Source organism: Neodiprion virginianus, chromosome 2 (genome assembly GCF_021901495.1).
Source record: "Neodiprion virginianus isolate iyNeoVirg1 chromosome 2, iyNeoVirg1.1, whole genome shotgun sequence".
NCBI classification, from domain to species: Eukaryota; Metazoa; Arthropoda; class Insecta; order Hymenoptera; family Diprionidae; genus Neodiprion; species Neodiprion virginianus.
In genome coordinates, this window is record NC_060878.1 from 26,521,059 (window position 1) to 26,541,411 (window position 20,353).

General features: G+C 36.8%; 1 protein-coding gene and 1 non-coding gene across 3 annotated transcripts in view; one reads left to right on the forward strand and one right to left on the reverse strand.

Annotated features, from left to right (window-relative positions):
- LOC124299329 (LIM/homeobox protein Lhx4) overlaps nt 1–20,353 on the forward strand; it is a 133,307-nt gene that overhangs the window by 20,263 nt on the left and 92,691 nt on the right. Inside the window, exons 1-2 of one of the 2 annotated variants that reach the window (XM_046752483.1) lie at nt 969–1,078; nt 1,859–1,960. The gene's annotated coding sequence lies outside the window, so the exon portion shown is untranslated. Of the gene's footprint in view, nt 1–968; nt 1,079–1,858; nt 1,961–20,353 lie in introns of those variants that run through there. The other variant, XM_046752484.1, reaches the window with a different exon arrangement.
- Trnac-gca (transfer RNA cysteine (anticodon GCA)) lies at nt 5,261–5,332 on the reverse strand. The gene has a single exon. It is a non-coding gene; the product is annotated as a tRNA-Cys (tRNA).

Below are 20,353 nucleotides of genomic sequence, written 5' to 3' on the forward strand. Positions count from 1 at the left end.
AATATTAATTGTTGGAAATAATTAGCAAAGGTAAAAGTAATGAGTAGTATAATAGAATCATTGTCAGTTTGTGTAGAAGAAGATTTTGAGAATATACGTAAATTAATGCTGTTATTCGTTGAAGCAAAATGCTCTAATTTTGCAGCAATTAATTAAGTACGTGAATACGTTTTTTATAATTGTTTAGTCAATTTTGGAAAGAATATTTGCTCTACTTTGATCCTTAGACAGAACAGAAGTATTTGGAGAAAGTTCAGATTTTCTAAGGTTAAAAAAAAAATACACATTTTACAATAGACGAATCAACTTACAAACGTTTTTATCTGGAGTGGAGAAGTAATACAGATATAACGAGCATTGTTATAAATACAAGGTAACAACGAGAAATGGGAAACTATTTTTAGATTTTTCACGCGATCATGAAGAAAATCGCTGGAAACCTTTTTTCCGATTCTGACAAATTAATAATCGTCTCCGTTTCAAACTAGGCGGCCTGTATATGCTAAGTAGGACGTCTCATATTTAGGGTGTTGACGAATTTTCCCCAAATCAATCATTTTCAAAGATGATAACGATAATTAAATAAACAAAAAGTTATCCAAGACATCGTGAAATACCCTTCAAATTAATGTCACGTGACGTTTTTTGTTTATTAGTATTCGGCTGTAAATTTCGTTGGTTGAATTTTTCGAACCTACTTCGCCGTCGACGATTAATTTTAGAATTTAAAATTGTCGATTAATATTTCACCTGCAATGTGTTCGGTTTGACATGGAATGACTTATAAATACAAGGGACGAAAAACTGTTTACCAATTTTGGGCTGATATTTCGTCGGCCGAACACACGATTCGAGTCTAGACAAACAGCAAAGTCAGAGTTATTTACCAATCAGGATCAGAGGCTGTGACGATGTATTCGATTCAAAATAAATAGTGACAAGTTCCGAGCGGATTAGTGAGGCAGTAGGCTCACAACACTTGAAGGAGACGGTCCAATTTAAATCTGTGCGAGACTGTAAATTCCGAAAGTGTAATGTGAATACCGAAAGTGTACTTTAATGAGAAAATCCTCATCAGGTAATTAATCAACAGTCATTTAGTTCGACGCTTGATATAAAGAAAAAGGAAAGAGAATGAAAAATCATTTTAAACGGTCTAAATAGCACATAATAATATTATTCCTTGTCATTGCTTTATTTTTCATATATTTCTCTATTTACAATGCTTGTCAGTTTTTTTTTTTTTAAACTTTAATTATACTTTTATTCATACACACTGTGCTGTCCATTTATATTTGATATTTAGAACTATCAAGCCAAGTTTTTTGACTTGAAACGAGTAGAAAGGATTCATTTTATGTTATATGATAAACTTGATACACTGAGAGAAATTTTTAGTTCCGGTTACCGCTCGGTCCTTAACTATTTTCATTTTTTACCGCAATCGAAAAATATAGTTCTAGGTACAAAATGAAAATTAGTTTTCTGTTACCGGAAAATCTAGCATCCGTTACTATTCTTTCTCGTTACGATCACTGTAACTAGATTTTCTTGCAACTGTTGCGAAAGTTTAATGCTCGTGCAACAATAAATTTACGTTAAAGCCTTATTTAACTAAAAAAGTAGAGTAAACCTCGGAAACTGATTTTGCGTTGCAATTACCAAAAAAGTATCGACAATAGCGCAAAATGGTTAAGCGTACCTCGTTTTTCGTAATTCTTTTTAGTTACTATAACAAATGAAAGTTGAATGAACGAATGAATAATCTGCTTTTCTTGACACTGTCTTAAATTATATTGTGCATTTTTCTTGTTGGTCTCTTTTATTTCATACTTAATTGTTATTAAAAACGTTACAGAGCCATGGTGGCTAGGTGGATGAGGACAGGGAATCGGAGGATAGCAGGAAGCGAAGGGAGGAATTGCCGCGTTCGCAATTCCAATACAGCAACGTATAGCGCGTAAGTTATTAAACTCGCAGCCATACATTGATATATTATTTTCATACAGTCGTGCGGATGTATAACGCTTGATGTTGATATCTGTGCTCTGATACGGAACTTACGTCGGTATGATATGGAATTTTTCCGAAAGTTTTCGATTTTTCTATTTGTGTTGAATTTGAATGAATTCTTGAAATTTGCGAAACAATATTTCATATAAACTTGTACGACAGGTACTTGATATTAACTGACTTTAATTCGGAAGTGGGAAACTTTTTTCGCTTGAGTTTTCACTCACCGAAAAAAACCTCTATTGAAGCATGATTTTGGTACGTGCGGTAGAATTTGCAAATTTTCTTAATCAAATTTTAATTTTACATCAAAATTTGTACGGTCTTTATTGTCTATAAATCAATTAATCGTTCTTTCAAACTTTTGGAATAAATCATCATGTATCAATTGAAGTTTTTCTATGCTGAAAACCAAAGAGTAGAAAATGAAAAAAATTAAACAAATAAATGAGAATGAATAGAAATCAAAATGGAATCGCCATGGTTTCCGGAAATCATTTTGCTGATCGTTCCAAATGACAATACTGCCAATGCATTGGTGTTTTCCAGAACTGCCACTGTTGTTCAACTCAATCTGAGAGGGTGAATACTAGAGAATTTGCGATATAAGTTTTTCATTGGTTCGGCCAATTTTTTTTTGCGTAAAATTGAAAATCTCACAGAGTTTTGTGTCAAGTTGAGCGAGATACAGCGTAGTCATTAAAGGATAGAATATAAACAGAACATTAGGTTTTGGTGTCCAGTTTGACGCGGTCAAAGTGACTCTTTTACGTAAAGATCTGAAGCGAATACCTGAGAAACCATTTGGAAAATTAATATTTCCGGGTGGCAGGAGGAATGTAGAAAGATTAGAAAATAGAAGCCAAAATCTGTTTTATATGATTTCAAAATTTTTTACATTTCAAATTCAATGCAATGGGTTTTGGCGACTTTTAAAATTAGATACCGTGATCCTTTCACATCGATTTTGATTTTTATGCGTTTTCACCCCCACCTCGAAAGAAAAGTATCGGTATAAACTGGAACCAATTGGAACTTGTCGGATGATACAAATTCATTAGTGAAAACGACGTATTTTTTGTGTAAATTAAATTTAAAAAAAATCCAGATCAAAACAGACTGCAACATCTTGCCTCGGTTTTGTGTACAAAAATACTGCTTTGGGGTAAGTTATTAGTTACACAGTTTTATCTTAACATTTTCAGAGAATTTCGTATTCTTGCCTCCGCAATAAAAACAAAGAAGTCATATTATACAATATATGACATTCATTATTATTAAAAAAAAAATAACATCACTCATTCGTTTGGGGAAAAAAATAATACAATTCGAAAGAAATAATCTACAACATCTAAGAATAACCATAAAGGTTATTAACAATCAACACTCTCATGTCCTATCGTAAAAAACAACTTGATGCTTTTCGCGAAAATAAACCCCTATAATTTTCCTGGGTCTCGATATTCATAAAAGACGAAAGGCACAAAAATCATTAAATTTTTTGCAAAATATCACGCACGAATTGTGCGCATCACAAAGCAGTATTTTCGGACCAGTTTCAGGCAGCATGGCGTCAATGTCATTCTGCAGTTACGGAGCTGATGCAGCAGAGAGTTGGGTACGGGGGTGGAAGTTGTGTTTTGCTCCATATTTCGCGCGAGTTTCCGAGGGGTGCTGGCCTCGGTTGATGGATTAACTCGCGACCCGAGTGGAAGGCAGCAAGGACTGCTTGGGAATTATTACTTTCCCTTTTTTTTCATTTCTTGTTTTTTTTTGCCTCATATATTCCAACGTGCCGAGCCACCGCGGTAGAAACTGCAAGGAGCCATTCGCCCAAATTCTTGAATACGTAAGGCTACTTTTCTGCGTCTAAAAAAATACTTCTGTGATATATTCAGACTCATTCCTCACTGAGAAGGACGATGAAAGGTATAAAAAAAATTTTTGAATCAAGGACGTACCGGGGGCGTGAAGTCGAATGAAATGAAAAAATTTAGGTACAAATGAGACAAAGGTTTAAATTCAAAATTGGCTCAACGGAAGAATTATGTTTTGCAAATGGAACAACAATATGTGATTTTTTCAACAATGTATTATCAACTGAATTCTTTTTTTAATTCAATTTCCAGTTTTTAATTTTTATTGTTGGATAAAAAGGTATATCCTATCGATAAAATATAAATGCATCAACTTTGGTTCTATCTTTCAGTTTCCGACTTGTTTTTTTTTTTTTTGATTTTAGTAATTTTGGTACTAGATTGGACATGTTAGGATGTTTAATTTTTTTTTTGTTCGGTTCGTTTGTTTTCGAACTCCTGTCGTGTAATGGGCATATGTTTCGGTATCCTAAAGACCACGCGAAAAAACTGATCTCTGAAAACTTCTAAATAGTGAGATGGTGCGATTTTTTAAATAAATCGTACATTCGTGAGGCCTGAAGTAATAATCAAATCGTCGTATTATTATCAAGAGAAAAAAAAATGCTATTTCAGACTTTTCAAAACCACATGTTAATTAATTTATTGAAAATCAATTACATTTTTCTATTTATAATATCAATCCTGACCTGTGGAAAACAGACAAGCGTTATTTGAGATGTGTAGAATTATTAAAAAACTTGAAAGTCGATAACGATATTGCGGATGGAGAAATAACTTCGATCGAAACGTGTATAACACCAGCTCTACAAAAAATGAAAGGAAAAACAACTTTTTATCCAAATTGTTCAAAGTTATCGTAAGACACATACCAATTTCATTCACATGAATTTTCAATAAATTAAATAACATTGAATTTCGCGTGATTGAATATGAAAGGAAATTTGTTTTCTCAGTAACGTGATGATTTGATTGGAAAAATTGATTATATAAGGTAATCGCGATATGTGCCAAGATACTTCATTCGTTGAAGTTCGTGTTAATATTGTATTTCAGCTGGACATTAGATACAAAATTGCACCAAGTTACCTTTAATAATTTTTCCCGAGATTTATTATTTGACTTGATTTTTCTAGTTGACAATAAATTATTTTTTCACTGCGCGAGCTTCGGATAAAAATATGTACATTACACAAGCTCGATGCGTTCCCTGATCGTGACTCGCCTTAGGCCTGATGATATGCAACCGCGCTCACACTGACGTGTGTTTCTCGATATTAATTTGGCGCCAACGCTGTTTCATGAGAATAAAAATGAAGAATCTAAGAGTGCCCGGGCTTATTCACAAGTAATTTGACGAAAAATAAATTAGGGGGCACCCGGGTTTGAACCGGGGACCTCTCGATCTGCAGTCGAATGCTCTACCACTGAGCTATACCCCCAATTGAGGATGTTGAGAGAATGACCCGTCTTTGACTCACATTCAATGCCCACGCATTTTCTGACGTCGTTGATCCAGTCAGATAGCTCCTCTGGTTATGGATGTCGTTACTGCACCCACTCGTTGTCAGACGCATAACGAGAGTGAAGTTAGCGCTGGTCTTTAGCCCGGTCGTTATCGAAACTCTTCGTGTCGCGTCGGCTCGAAAATTGACTGCAGACAACTCTGGAACCAAAAGACTCCGCAGAAATGTTTAGACCTATGAAATTTGTCGGCTAAAAAATCTTTGCGAACACTTTGGCTGTTAACTGTACGAGATAGTGATTTTACAAACCTACCAATTTTTCATCGTTCTTATTTCCTTTCTATTTTTGCACGCTGTTTTCGAATAAAGTGAGATACAGTGAGATGAATCAGATGATCTTGCGAAGTAAAATTTAAACACCCATAAATATGTTGGATTTGTAGGTTGCATTGGAGATTTGAACACTATGGGTCACACTCATATTTAGTGTAGATTTAAGTTTAATGAAACTTAAAGTGGGCGGTACTCATGTTTGATGGCAGTGCAACGTATATTGGAAATCGCATGTGGTTACCTTTATCGGGCTTGGGAGATAATCAGACAAACAATTTGACAGAGCTCTGAAACGACTAAAGATGTGAATTGAAATTTCCAAGGTGAAAAGTCGGCTACGATCCAATATGAGAAACTTCTTTGGCCTGATTCGCCTTCCGGTTCATTTGTAGCAGACAATTTTTAGCAACTAGTGATGTCAAGTCTGGGTCAAGGGTATTTATGACCTTCATTGTGAAAAATTTTATTTGTTACAGTTACTGGAAAGTTATAGTAAATCGGGCTGCATTAAACAAACGGTTCTAGAATTTGCGAAACTAAAAGGAGATGTGGCACAACTATTTAGCGTTGTTATAGTTGTCAGTACAAAATTTTGTTTGTTTGATTTACCGCATTGTTCATGCAAGTAAGGCCTTAAATTTTACTGTCGTACGAACAACAGATCCTCGCAATAGTTAGACAAAAATATAGTATGAATGGCCATAATCAAAAATGACAATACCGCATACTATATTTCTAACTACAAAACAGAACTCATAATCATTTTCTACCCAAGACTGCATTTTCGTGAGAACAAAATCGGAAAATTAAAATATCAAAATACTGTACACTAAATTCAACGAGAAATTTGTCTCAGTGTAGTTTTTTCAGAAACCCATAAAAGCAGATAGTGAAAATAGACTGTCTGGTATAAGCGGAATGCGCGTAAGGAGCGAAAGCACATTTTAATATCTCGTCTTTTGTACGTGCACAACAAGAGAGTCTTGAAAAAAATCCGCCCTGTTTACGGCAATATATGTACTCGCATGTGTATTGTGTAGCAGGGTAAGCAGGCGGTGTGCATCAATGACGTCGGTAGACGAAGAGCTACCTCGTTCGAACGATTCTTCTCTCTTCTCTCTTTCGCACTGTAAAAGAAACCTTTCAGCGTATAAAAGAAGAAAATTCTCGGGGCTATAGTGCCCAACAACGGGCATTACCGACTGCTCCGTGGTAGTCATGGTTCGATGTGTAATCCACGTATTGTGCCAGCCCAGCCCTCATCAACCGAAGAGATTCGCCCCGCTCGCCTTGCCCGCCCTTCGGAGCTTCGAATCATCGCATCTCGGTTTCCGTATGCAGATATATAGAAATAACTAGGAGATGCTATTGAATTAACTTTTTTCGGCGTATGCTTTTCGTTGCAGTCAAGTCTCTTGAAACTGATTTCAAAAATGGCGTCAGATCTTGGAAATTTTCAAAAATTCAAGATGGCGGATCTAATATAGCGGACTGAGAATGTGAAAGTGATCGGAATGGCTTGAAATTTCGTTGTCAGCGATCATGAAACCCCCCCCCAAGTAACAAATTTCGAGCTAATCGGATCAATTCTTATATTTTCAGAAAACTGTTGTGTCAACAGATTCGCGATTGATTAGAGCACAAAAAACCGTGAATGTTTGAAAATATTTCACTCTACATTCCGTGATCAAATGATTGAAAATGGCTCTTATGTAGTCGAAGTTGAGCATTACAATTCCAGTAGAGGAATTATCATTAACCAATGACTGTGATACTTGTTTCTGCAATAAAGATGATGATGAAACGGCTAACTGGTACTCACGATCAGAATTACGTTGAAAACAAAATATTACTATATGGAAAGAAAAGTTTCGGCAATTATTCTGAATCGAATATAGTTTGAAAATGAATGAAAATGATATGTTTATCTGTATCCGAGACTTCGGGAACATTTGCCTACATGCAATACTTTCCCATTTTCTCATCAAGTTCGGTGAGAATTTCACTGACCCTCGCTTAAACATTCATCGTTTCTATTCATACGGAACACCTGCAAACTTGGAAAGCTTTTTGCTAAGTCCTCACTGGGAGGTGACGATCACTCTCGACTCGACCTGCAGCGCTTTTATGGCATGGTTAAAGTGATCGCTGTGATCAGGGTATATCATCGCTAACGATAATGGCGGATTACCGGAAATCCCCATCTGGCGCAGCCCCAACCCAACACACGACGCGTTAGTATAAACTGCGTATTTGCTTGCACGTATTATTCGTGACTTCGCATGAGTCGCCCCGTACGCAATGGATTCGGTGCTAATCAGTTTCACCCCAACAAGAAGTCAGGGTCTGTCAAGAAGTCGCGGATCGTGGACAGTCGGTACATGTTCAGGATTTTGTCGAGACGAAAAGAGGATGACGAATGTACGGAAATGTTTCGTTTTCTATTTTCACCTGAAAAAACGATAACAAGCATTTGATCGTGTACCAAAAACTCAACAATGCTGCGAGAATTATATTTGCGTTCTCAAAACGACTACACTGAGAGAAATTTTTAGTTCCGGTTACCCGAGCGGACTGAGCGTCCTTAACTATTTTCATTTTTTACCCCAATCGAAAAATATAGTTCCAGGTAGGAAATGAAAATCAGTTTTTTAACTGTTACCGGAAACTCTAGTATCCGTTACTATTCTTTCTCACTACGATCACTGTCACCATATTTTCTTGTAACTGTTGCGAAAATTTAATGCTTGTGCAAGAATAAATTGACGTTGAAGCCTTGTTCAACTAAAAAAGTAGATTAAACCTCAAAACTTCAGAAACTGATTTTGCGTTGCAATAACAAATGACATTTTTCTCAGCGTACCGCGAATGTCTTCTGGCAAACTTTTAAAGCTTCTGGACAACTCCCGCATCCTTTAGGCCTTTGCGGAGGATGATGTTAGGCTTTCTGGAAAGAATTAGCAAAGTAGAAAAACAAAATTAAACGGGCAACTTCCAACCGTTGAACTTTTATCACGTAGAGACGGAACTGGCGCGTTAAGTACGCGTCGTGTAACGCAAGTGTGAGTATTAGTGGTCGGGGTTAGGGGTTTACAATGGATATACATTTCATTTGGCCAGAAGCCAGTTGGCGCTATGCATCGACGGTGGAGTGTTGAGACTTCGTTCACGGATTTACCGAATATTTAGTGGGGCTTATGGTCTTAGCGTTTGCCTGCACGACCGCAGGTGTCACTTACGTCGCCGACTATCAGCCGTATGAAATTACCCCCAAGGATCTCTTTACGGTCGGATAATAGAAATCCGTGCAAATACGAGGGGAAGACACCGATGTTGTACGGTATTCGAATTTATCAATTGCGAGATTAATTCACGGGATTAATTTTACGCCAATAATCACGAAGGTTCAATGAGAGTACGAATTTTATGTCGAAATTTGGATTGATATTGGGCGAAAAAAATCGACAATATTAGCAGAGAAATTGGTGAGTTTTTCTCATACAGACACGGTATTTTTTAACAAAGGAACTGAAATATTTTTGCATATTTTAAACGCATCGTGTTCTTTTTCAAACAGTTTTACAAGTCTCTAAAAATTGCTAAATTTTTCTTGTATAATGTTTAATATTTCTCCATTTTTTTTTAATTCAAAACAAATTACTGTAACTATTTTGCTCCTAGAAGAGAATATAATAGTTTATTAAATACCTTAAGGGCGTTGCCTATGCCTCGAAGAGCGCGCGCGAACAGAGTCTCACGATTTTCCTTCTCATTTCCGCATTTTTCAAGATAATCAGGTTCTTAGGGGGTCATTTTGAAGATAAAGAATAGATCTGTGTCGCCTGTTTTGCCGAATTTTCGATTTCGCTTTCGGATTTGCGAAAAACGTACTTGAAAGTACGTTATCTTTGAAGTGAGACACAGCGGACAGTGTTACCACCCACTACAATTCCCCTCGTTTGAATCCTCGTCGCTCGGCACGTGGATACTTTTCCGCGCTTTTATTTTTGCTTGCGTTTTTCTACCGTGTTTTTTATTATTTCGAGTCAGTATTTATTCCCGCGATGGCTAAGAAGAGAAGGAACCTGTCTTTGAAGAAGGAGAAACGACCCGGCATAAAGATTTTGGCAAATTTCAGGAAAAAATTAGGTAAAGCGAATTATTCACATGATTAATGTCGCATCCTCTCCGACTTCGAGATTCAAACACTTGAGTACGAACAATCGCAAGGCTTTAATCTAATTGTAAGAAGGTACTTTCAAGAGCCGATATTGCTGTTCATAATAGCAGTATAAATTCATTCTCAAGTCTTTTATACATACGAAAATATAAACTAGAATGCATTGTGACGTGTGGTACTAGCCCGGTTTGCATTAGTCGCTAAAATATGTCATCAATTTGTTACGTGTTCAGATTAAATGATAGAAATCACTATTCGGCAATTTGCATTAGTGTTTACACTTTGTCGATCATAAGGAATATTCTCATCACTTATTGTGACTACCTAAGTGTCCAAGGTAAAATTACAAGGTATCTGGCAGAATTTTCCATACGAAGTAAATACGGCGCGTACGTATTAGGCCACTAAAATATGCGCGTTTTGTTTTTAGAAATAAACTTGACGTAATTCTGGGGTAATCATACATGTATACATTACCTACAAAAGAGCCACCTACAAAACTGTCATCAAATCAGATACTCCTGCCAAGTATAATTTATTTAGAAACTAATGATGATTTTGATATACTATAACTAATGATGACAAAAAAAAAATTGAAATCAAAATTGAAATTCAAAGAAAAAAACAACAAAAATTTTGATAAAAAAAAAAAAAAATTGGGGTACGTGGTACTTGGCGGGCCCATGTTTATATTGTCATTACAACATTGATGTAGCTCGACTTGTATTTTCTCGTGCTTGTTTTAAAAAGGCCCGCCATGTACCACTATCTCCAATTTTTTTTTTTCAATAAAAAAATTTTTCTTTTTTCAATTTTTTTTTTTGTCAGTTAGTTATAGTATATCAAAATCATCATTAGTTTCTAACTAAATTATACTTGGCAGTAGTATTTGATTTGATGACAGTTTTGTAGGTGGCTGTTTTGTGGATGGCTGTCACATTAATATACTTGGCGAAAGGTTTTTGCACCAGAAATGCTTTTTGGGGATATCAGTACTTTTTGTGGTATTTCGCTCGATCATTTAAAAATTTTGCTCGCTCGCTACGCTCGCTCGATAAATTTTTGGGATACAGAATTAATATTGAAACAAAAATAATCGGTGGAAAAGCCAAGTTAAAGCTTTCTCATAATTACATGTATCAGGTCCAAGGTCTTCTACATATTACGAATAGGAAGTGGTGCTATTTTATAGTTTGGACGCCAAAAAGATTGATTTTTGATAAAATAAAACGTGACGATAAATTCTGGACCGATAAAATGGAGAATAAATGAGCAGATTTCTTTCGCTTTTGTTTGTTACCCGAGATCGTAGATTCTAGACGCGCCCGACAACTCTCAATCCGCGAACCCCCTCAAATCATCGAAGCCCAGATAAGGCCGCGCGTAAGAAACAATAAATTCACGACCGACAGACGACAAAAAACTGTAATATAAATATATGTACATACGTACATAAATATAATAGCTTCGTATATAGCTTACGTGCAATATTTCTATGATTTATGTTTAGTTAGTTATGTGTATTACTGTGCCAAAAATTTGCTAGTCATATCGTTATAATTATATATCTGATTATTCATTCCAGGAATACTTTCTGCAGTCTGACCAAACTGCGTGTATACCTATATATTATGTAAATATTCTATAGCCCAGTTTTTCATTACTATCCGTGACCTGCACTCGTGACGTACTACTTTCCATAGTTTGCGTTTTCTATAGAATTTATTTAGCCATATCATGTATACAATGCTCGATGCCTTGTTATGATATCAATTTCCTCTATCAAGATTACTGTAATGTTTCACTTATACTGTTTTAATTTAATTTCTATGAGATCCTTTCCATATAGATTTCGTGATTATGTTTATCAAGTTTAAACGAGTTTAATTTTACTTTTACCATTTTATATTATTTTTTATCATTTTGAATTTGTTTGGTGCAAACCCGATCATGGTTGGGAGGTACGGACGGGTTAGGTGGGTCTCTGTTTGATAGCGACCTCCACGTGGTGAGGCCTGGGAGATTGATGATATTTTCGTTGTTATATCATGAATTTGCTAACAGCTATTCGTTGCTATTTTCAATTTGAAATGACCTGTGACGACGTCTGGCCGGTATTCATAAATAGTTACGTATTATTTTCGAGACTGTATTAGGAACAGCTCTCAGCCGATCAAGCTATGCTTTGAGCTGACTCAAGACAGTCCTGCAAATCGAACCTGACTATGAATACCGGCTATCAGACTATTGCCAGTCACGTGATCGCATTGCGTAGAAATACGGACGCCGGTGTATATAATTTTCGTTGAAATATTAAGAATGTATATCTATATCAACATACGCATAAGGAATTCTACGTCACGTGAATCAAAAAATGACCTCGTATTTTTTCAATCTATTCATACTTTTTTTTCACACGAAATAAAGGTACAAAGAATCGATACGAATTTTGGTGTTCGTCCGAATTATGTTTGTTTTCGAAAGTTACGAGACAATCATTCAATTTTGATGCAAAAGGAGCGCGCATATATCCGGTTCTATTCGACGTAAAGACATCATTTACAGTGCATTCGGAAGGTAAACGAATAAGCTTTTATAAAAAAAAATGCAATGTTGAACATTATTGAAAATCCCAATTTTTATAAACAATTCAAATGTTTGACGATGTTTACCTCATTAATGACAAGTTTTCGAATTATAAAAAAAATAGTTTCGGGTTCCTTATTAAATTCTGTATTACTGGTAAATTTTTCAAATGGAATCTGAAAGGAGTCTACTTTTTTTTCTATTTTTCATTTCTATTCTATTATTCATCAGGCGCTGCGTCGTGCCGAGCGCGGCATACTGGGCTGTTTCAAAGTATTTGAAACCGAATGCCCGTGAGGGGTGGTGGAGGCTAACCGCGTCACCCGCCCCACTCCGGCGACAGCTCGGCTGCTCCGTCTCACTTGTTTTTTTACTCTCTCTCTCGTAGTAGCCCGCGCTTTCCAGCTAGGCAACGCCCTTAATTATTTGCCCAATCAAATTGACTGTATTCAACTGAGTCAAAAGTTGAACGAACTTGATTTCGACCTGATTGTTTCGGAAAAGTTCACGATTTAAAAATAACTTAAATAACTTTTGGAAAAGTAGATTTACCATAAAATAATAAGATACCTTTTTTGTGGATCGTTTAATTCCTTGCACAAATACGTTCTGATCTTATCAGTACACTCATGCGTTGAAAAATTATAAAATTCTAAAGTTTAAAATAAAAATTTCGCATTTTATAAGTAGAAAATCGCGACGACGCACCTATAAATATTAATAATAAGAGCTCAAACTTTGACAGCATTCTGTTTTCATTATTTGGAACATATTTTCGGTTTGATATTATGAAGAAAAAAAATTGATGACTCGCTCACAATCAGTGTTCAACGAGCACGGACTTGTGCTTATCTATAGGTAACTCAGTCCGTCTCTGACGTTATACGAGGAGGTTGCCGCTGGGCGGACGTTAGTTTCATCTGAGAACGCCAGGTGGCTATGAGAATGATTGCTCTTCTCGAGAGTCGCAATTTTAATAATGCTGCGATATATAAACACAACGCGGAATACCAGCATTCAGTGGAGTCCGATGCTTCCCGGTAAGGTCCGTCACGCCTAGTTGACATATTAATACGACAAAGAATCGCGGGCAATGTTCACAAATGAATTATCTTAATACAAATCGTGAGTAATCACATTTACCGGGTAGCGACTTTGACTCTACTCCTTTTGCTTTTCAACCCTTCACGGAACAAGTTTTTTACCGCTTTTATTTCTTGCCCTGTTTTTCTTTACGTCACAGGCTTTTTAAAAATGTGAAAAAATTCATGGATACTCTCCTCAGAGCTTCTACTGCATGTTCGTCGCAATCGTTTTTAGAATGAAATATATCTAGACTTTTGCAATAATAATCGGAATTCACAGAAGAATTTGCAAAAAAAAAATAAAAAATTTATATCCGCAGTAAATAAGTACCAAGTAGTAATACTGTAGGGTTTTAAAGTTCAGACAATGACCTTTCAGAAAAATGTAGTTTCATTTACTGCAGCTTACAAAAGTATGTTTATTTAAACATTTGAAAACTGGGTAATCTTCATCGGCATCCTGAATGTCGGAAATATGCTCTTCAAATTCCTGTTCGTCCTCTTCGTCCTCAGAAGCCTCATCAAAATTTTGAGTCTCTGGTTCACGTAAATAATAACTTAATTTCTTGGCGCTCCTTTCTGCCGTACCTTATACTTCGGAGAATGGGTTCATAAATGACGCCGTATTTATAATAAGTAACTCAAAAAAACCTTTAGATTATTGATAAAGGTTTGAAAATACCCGAAGAAACGGAAAAAATAAAATATACTTACTGTTGCGAAACACTACTGCCGGAGATATTTAAGGAGAAAGTTTGGGTCGAGTCTCAAAAAACCCAAGGGTATTTTAAGTATATGTCATATTTTTATTTTTCCTTTTCAACGGTCACGTCGAGGGAAAAGTGTTGGGTTTTGGCAAAAAATTAATTGCGCTAATTTTTAAACCTCTTCACGTTTCGTGATCTTTAAATATCAAAGACCGAAAAAGAGAGTATTATCGAAAACTTACCGATATACTCGATTACTCAGCGAAATGGAAACGTCTGATTTTTGGCCTGAGGCATTCGCTTACACTAGAAATCCAAAATGGCTATATTTTTCGATTGTGGTAAAAAATGAAAATAGTTAAGGACTGAGCGGTAAACGTAACTAAAAATTTTTCTCAGTGTGCCGGGATTCATGAATAATAGGATCGAAAAAATATCTTCCAGCAAACTGGCAAGTACAAAAATATAATAATAGTCACCGGATCCTCGAAAGGTAAACTTTCACACCATTTACGCAGCTTTCCGAGGACTTTTCGTGTTAAACTTGGATTTCTTGCAGTATTTTCGAATTTGGGTAAAGTATATAAATGATTTCACTGTTCCTTCGATCCATCGTGAGCAAAAACCTCATGCCAGACAGAGTTTTCACTTATCGAGGACCACTACAGTACATATACGAGGGGAAGTTACAGGCAGTGCGGAGGCTTTTCCATGGGGTATGATTTATTTATTGACTAAAGAGGGGCCCCATTGTCGGGGATTCTGCTTGTGTTGATTAATTGCTCCATAAGTTACGGATTCTCCATAGACGTTCCGGGGGACTCCCTTGTCGACCGGGAACATTTCTATTTCGGGCAAAACTTGTCCACGGTTGCAATTCTTACAGGTTGCATTTGCGTTTTTTTTCGTTCGTCATCTTTTTCCAAGCGAGACGATAATAATAGTAAATTAAAAATATTGACGCAATGAACAAATTATCGAGTCATTTTCAACGATGAAAAAAAATACACAACACGCGATTGATTTGAAACAAAGACCAATTAGTATTACTTGACTATAAAATGACGATATTAATCCTGAAAACGTATTTCCTCAAGTGGATTCGATTTCACTAAATTCATTCTCAGCTTTTAGACCCTTCTCTTGTAGGTACTTGTCCTTTGTTTCGGAACTTTCGCAGTAGACGCAGTTCTGCTGTGTCTGATAGGTGAGAATGAAAAGACCGGATTAGACGTAGAGACCACTTCAATATTTATTCCTGGATTGTGTAATAATCATACAAATCATCGTGCGGATAGTACCGATGAGTACGTGTATAATACAGAGACACGCCATGGACAGGTAGCGTAATAATTGACTACAGGGACCACCTAGTGGCTTCATGACTCTGCCATATGCCGCCGTGACTAAGGCCCACATGGCCCACGTTCTACACATGGTTCGAAACGTCTCCCCCATTCTTCTTCCACCTCGATCCCTTTCTCTTCCCCTCTCTCTTGTCATGCTCAGTGAGACAACCGCAGAGTCGCGATTTTTTGGTAGATTTATTCCGAGAACGCAGATTTTCTTTGCAAACCGCGCTTCGTGTGTACTCAACGTCACTGGTAGCGGAAAGTTTCATCTTCGGATTGATTAAAAATTCGTCTCGTAGATGCAGGGACTTACGTGTCGAGTGAAAAATTTGATCGTTAAACCGCAGGGGTTCCTAAAGCCACATCGAGGGGTTCGAAGCAGGCTCAAGGGGCGCAAACTGGTCCAGCGGGGTTCCGGTGGCACCAACAGCGTTGTTTTACCTCGGACTAATAAGTCAATTGGTCAACCGGGAGTTCAGTGCATCAGCATTGACTATCGATTTATGAAGCATGGTCCCGTATTCGATCGCGTATATCGGGGTATCAGCGAATTCAGGGTCGTTCCCCACTTGAAATGAAACTCTTTTCCATAAACAATTGTAATCGCCATGCGTGCATTACAATGATAATTTTACATCAGTACCACGATGATTTTGATGGTTGGATAGATGAAACCGTGATTTTCTGGTAGAACACTCTGCTTTTTTCACACAACTTTGATGAAAAAAAAATCAGATCCATACGATACCTTGTAAGGAACTGTGACGACGCATTCCGCGCCTCGATAAAGATACATAAGAACGTATACTCGATGCGTTGATGAAACTACCGTAATTGTTGCATGATTTTATGAATACACGGTTGAGAAAAAAAAAAAAACCCAAATTAAGGGGATGCTGAAGTAAGATCTTACCGACTGAGTGAGATGACACTTGCTTTCACAGTTATCAACGTCTACGCATCATTGATGTGAAAATGTCGCAGACGGCCCAAATTTGCATACCATAATGCCGAATGAAAATATCGAAAAAAAAAATTGGTCATGAAATGACACAGATTTGTACTAGCTGTGACTTTTCCGGGTCAACGGTATTATTATACTCTCTAATAATACTCGAAATAAATGGAAGCGTTCTCGGTCGGTAATAACTGACTGCAGCATCCCTTCAAACGAGAACTTTTATACGTATAATGAAATGATAATTATTTGGTGGGTCCGATTCGGTGCGGTCAGTTACTAGTGGGATAATTTGACGCGACCAACATTGACGAGTGACTCGAGCGGGTTGCAGCCCAACCTAACCTAACCTAACCTAACCTAACCTAACCTAACGTAACCTGTTACCCGCGTCACTGGAATACTGTGAACGGGGATGGTAAACAGAAAGCTGCACCGAGCTCTGCGGTCTGACAGAATGCAAGCTTGGCTACCCCGTCAAGCTCCATAATGCATTGCGAGTGTAGTATAATGCCTCGGCACATACGTACAAGCTCATGCCGGTGTTTGAAATAATGAAATACGTCCGTGTCTGCTGGTTAGGTTAGGGTGAGGTTAGGTTATGTCCCGCACCTAGTCTAGAGCCTCGTGCTTTGCGCTTCTGCTTGTTATGTGTGCATGTATACGGTGGTGAAGCGAGTGTTTGCTCTTTGGCTATGGCTATGCTCTTTGGTCGACCGAAGACTCGACAAACAAGGGCGGCGAAAATATTATTGATACACAATGCATACATATATGCATGGACGCATTTCATATGGATTCACAATTTTTTTCTTTTCACTTACTTTTTTACACGCGTCAGCAGGAAATTGATCCCATCTAGCGAAAAATGGAGATTTTATTTATCGAATCCGTAATTCATGTGATGGTTTTATTCTATGCTTTGTGTTCTTATTTCTTTCGAGCTGCATGTTACTGAGTTTACGATTAGTTACACGCGTTATAGGATAGTTGTGTAATTTAAGTTGATGATTCGAAAGTTACGAGAGATGATGAATACCAACCTACTTGGAATAAAAGAAGATCGTAATTTTTGTCTTTATTTTGTAGTTGCGAATTGTTGACATTACTGGAAAAAACGTTGCCGCGTGACAAGAGTTTAGAGAATAAAAAACGTATTATTCCTTGTATGATCATGGTTTAGGCACTGTTTCAAAGTTTATTTAATTAGTCACAGACAAACAATTGATAGCTTTTATGTGTTGTTGGTCGTGTCATTTTTTAATTTCTTATGCATGAATTTCGATTACAAAAGAAAAATCAATTTCTCTAGATCAGCTTGTGGGAAATTTGAACTTTTAACGATTGATAAATTGTATTACAAGGAAAAATACGTTTATCGTTAAAAATATTCGGAAAATACATTACTGAGTGAGTAATGACTCGCACCGTGGTTACATAACGACGAATTTGTCGTTTATTCCGATCTTTTGAACCACTTCCTTTACGAAAAATTCCAATTCTGTTTTTTCACCATGATTTTGAATGAAACATAGGACGGCGCTTGGGGAGGATTCGCAACGCTGGGGCGCAAAGCCCGGCAAAGTAGGTGCCTAGAACCCTATACAGCAAAATTCTAAACAGGGGCTAAACTACTACATAATTCATAGGCGACGGTAGCTGGTGATTGTGAATTATGACCAGCCCTGGTGCTAATACGGATGGTGCAGGCGTCCCGTTGCGCACCCTGCGAACTCCGTACGCTTCTCCGATATTGCAGATGAGAATTTATCCTGTTTAGTAAATTGCAAAAAATGTCAAGTCAATTTTGAAATTGATGAAATTTCCAACAGATTTTCCAGGCCTTACAGCCTGGTAAATGAATGTTCGGAGAACGGAGTTTTCAAAAACTTACGAATTATTTTATTCAATATAACATGCATACGATTTTGAAAGAAGAATTTTTACTGATATATTTAATGTACAGTCGAGAACGAGTCGATCGAAAATTCTTAACAATATTTCTCACAATTTTCCGATGTAAATCTTTTGTTACTTTAATATACGTGTACTCGTTGGAACAAGAATTAGCTAACTGTATTGTTATAATTATGTATAAAAGCAGACTTTGAAAAAATAGCAGTAAAGTGAAAATTGAATCGATAAAAGCTATTTTCAATCTCAGTATCGCTTCAACGTTGTAGTGAGTATGAAATTTATTCTTCTTCATTCGTTTTCGAGGAATAAGTTATTACTGAAAAATTGTCGGATTGTTTGGCTTGAGTATCACTTTTTGATTTCATAGATTTGGGAAAACGCGTTCGAACACTTTGCTACGTTTTATTTGCTTAATTCAAGTGGTAGAATTTGATATGATCGAACAATTGCTTAAGGATGTACGGGACGTGAAGTCAGCTGAAAGATTTGTCGAGTCAAAAAGTTACCAAGCAAAGGTTTAAAAAGTGTTAGTAAACTTTATCAAGTTAAATATAATGGAAATCTCAATGATAAGTAAGCTCTATTATTAAAAAAAGCAGAGAAATTGTATTATTAAACTATTTTTTTGTACCGGAAACTCCATATACGTAATTTGTTGATTATGATGAACAATAGCTTATTTTACTAACGAACAAATATATGAAAATCGTCCGGGACAGATTTGTGTTTGAGCTAGTCGATTGTTAAAAAAAAACGATATATAAAATCGTTAAAATTTACAGATAATAAACATGTAGTAAATCAATAAATACTCCATTATTAAGAAACATCCAAATAAAAGGATCTACGGAGAATTCATTTCGGACAAGTATTATGGGTTTTTCGCTGATAAACATTTGATCAATGTATTATTTCTTTGAAATTGTTACAACCGTAAGATCTTCACATTTGTAATAGAGCTTTTTAAAAATTCAATCGAGACCCTCTGGAATCTGATTCTTTGTTTCACCACGTTTTTGTTTTAAAAACCTTTTCGAAGCTCGAAGAAGGCAACGTTGCAGGGAATAAAATCGATCAGGAAACTTTGAACGGCAACTTCCGGTTCGATAGCAGTTGCTGGTCGTTCGGTTGAAGAAGCGAAGAAATTGGAAAGGATAAACAAACCAATTAGATGGTTAAACGCGCGTGCCCCATCCCCGTGAAATTCAATTGTTTCCCCCCTCGTTGCATCTAGGATGGATCTGCAGGATTCCGGTTTCCTCCCCGTGCTTCGGAGCGAGGGATAACAGGCGTAGAGACTCTACGGGTGAAGGCGAGCTATTAGGGTGTCAATTGAATTAGATCGCTGGCTGACTGGGTTGCTAAAAGAGGGTTGCATCGAGAGGCGGGGGGTTAACTGGCGGAATATCAAGGGCATAATAGATTCGATGAAACGGGGATCGCCTTCGACTGCGGTCTCGACCAGTCGAGGTCTGAGCCCTTCCGCTCGTTGAGCTTAACTGGTGTATTAACGCGTTGTTTATCTAGCTCGGATGGAACGTTACTTGTACAAGGGTATTAATAAGGATTCGCGTACCTGCGAGTCATGGGTGTGATTGATGAATAAAGGATCATTTCGTACTCTTTGTTTTTCATTATTTTTAATATTTGGACTTGGACTTGGATATTCACACTGAGAAAAATGTTACGGTTACTAGAAAAATTCAGTAAAACAGGTATCGTTAAAAAAAACTGTTTGAATATTGTTGGAATTAGGAAAAACGAGGTACGACTAACCATTTTTCGCTATTGTCGATCCTTTTTTTGGTAATTGCAACGGAAAATCAGTTTCTGAGATTTACTCTACTTTTTTAGTTAAATAAGGCTTTAACGTCAATTT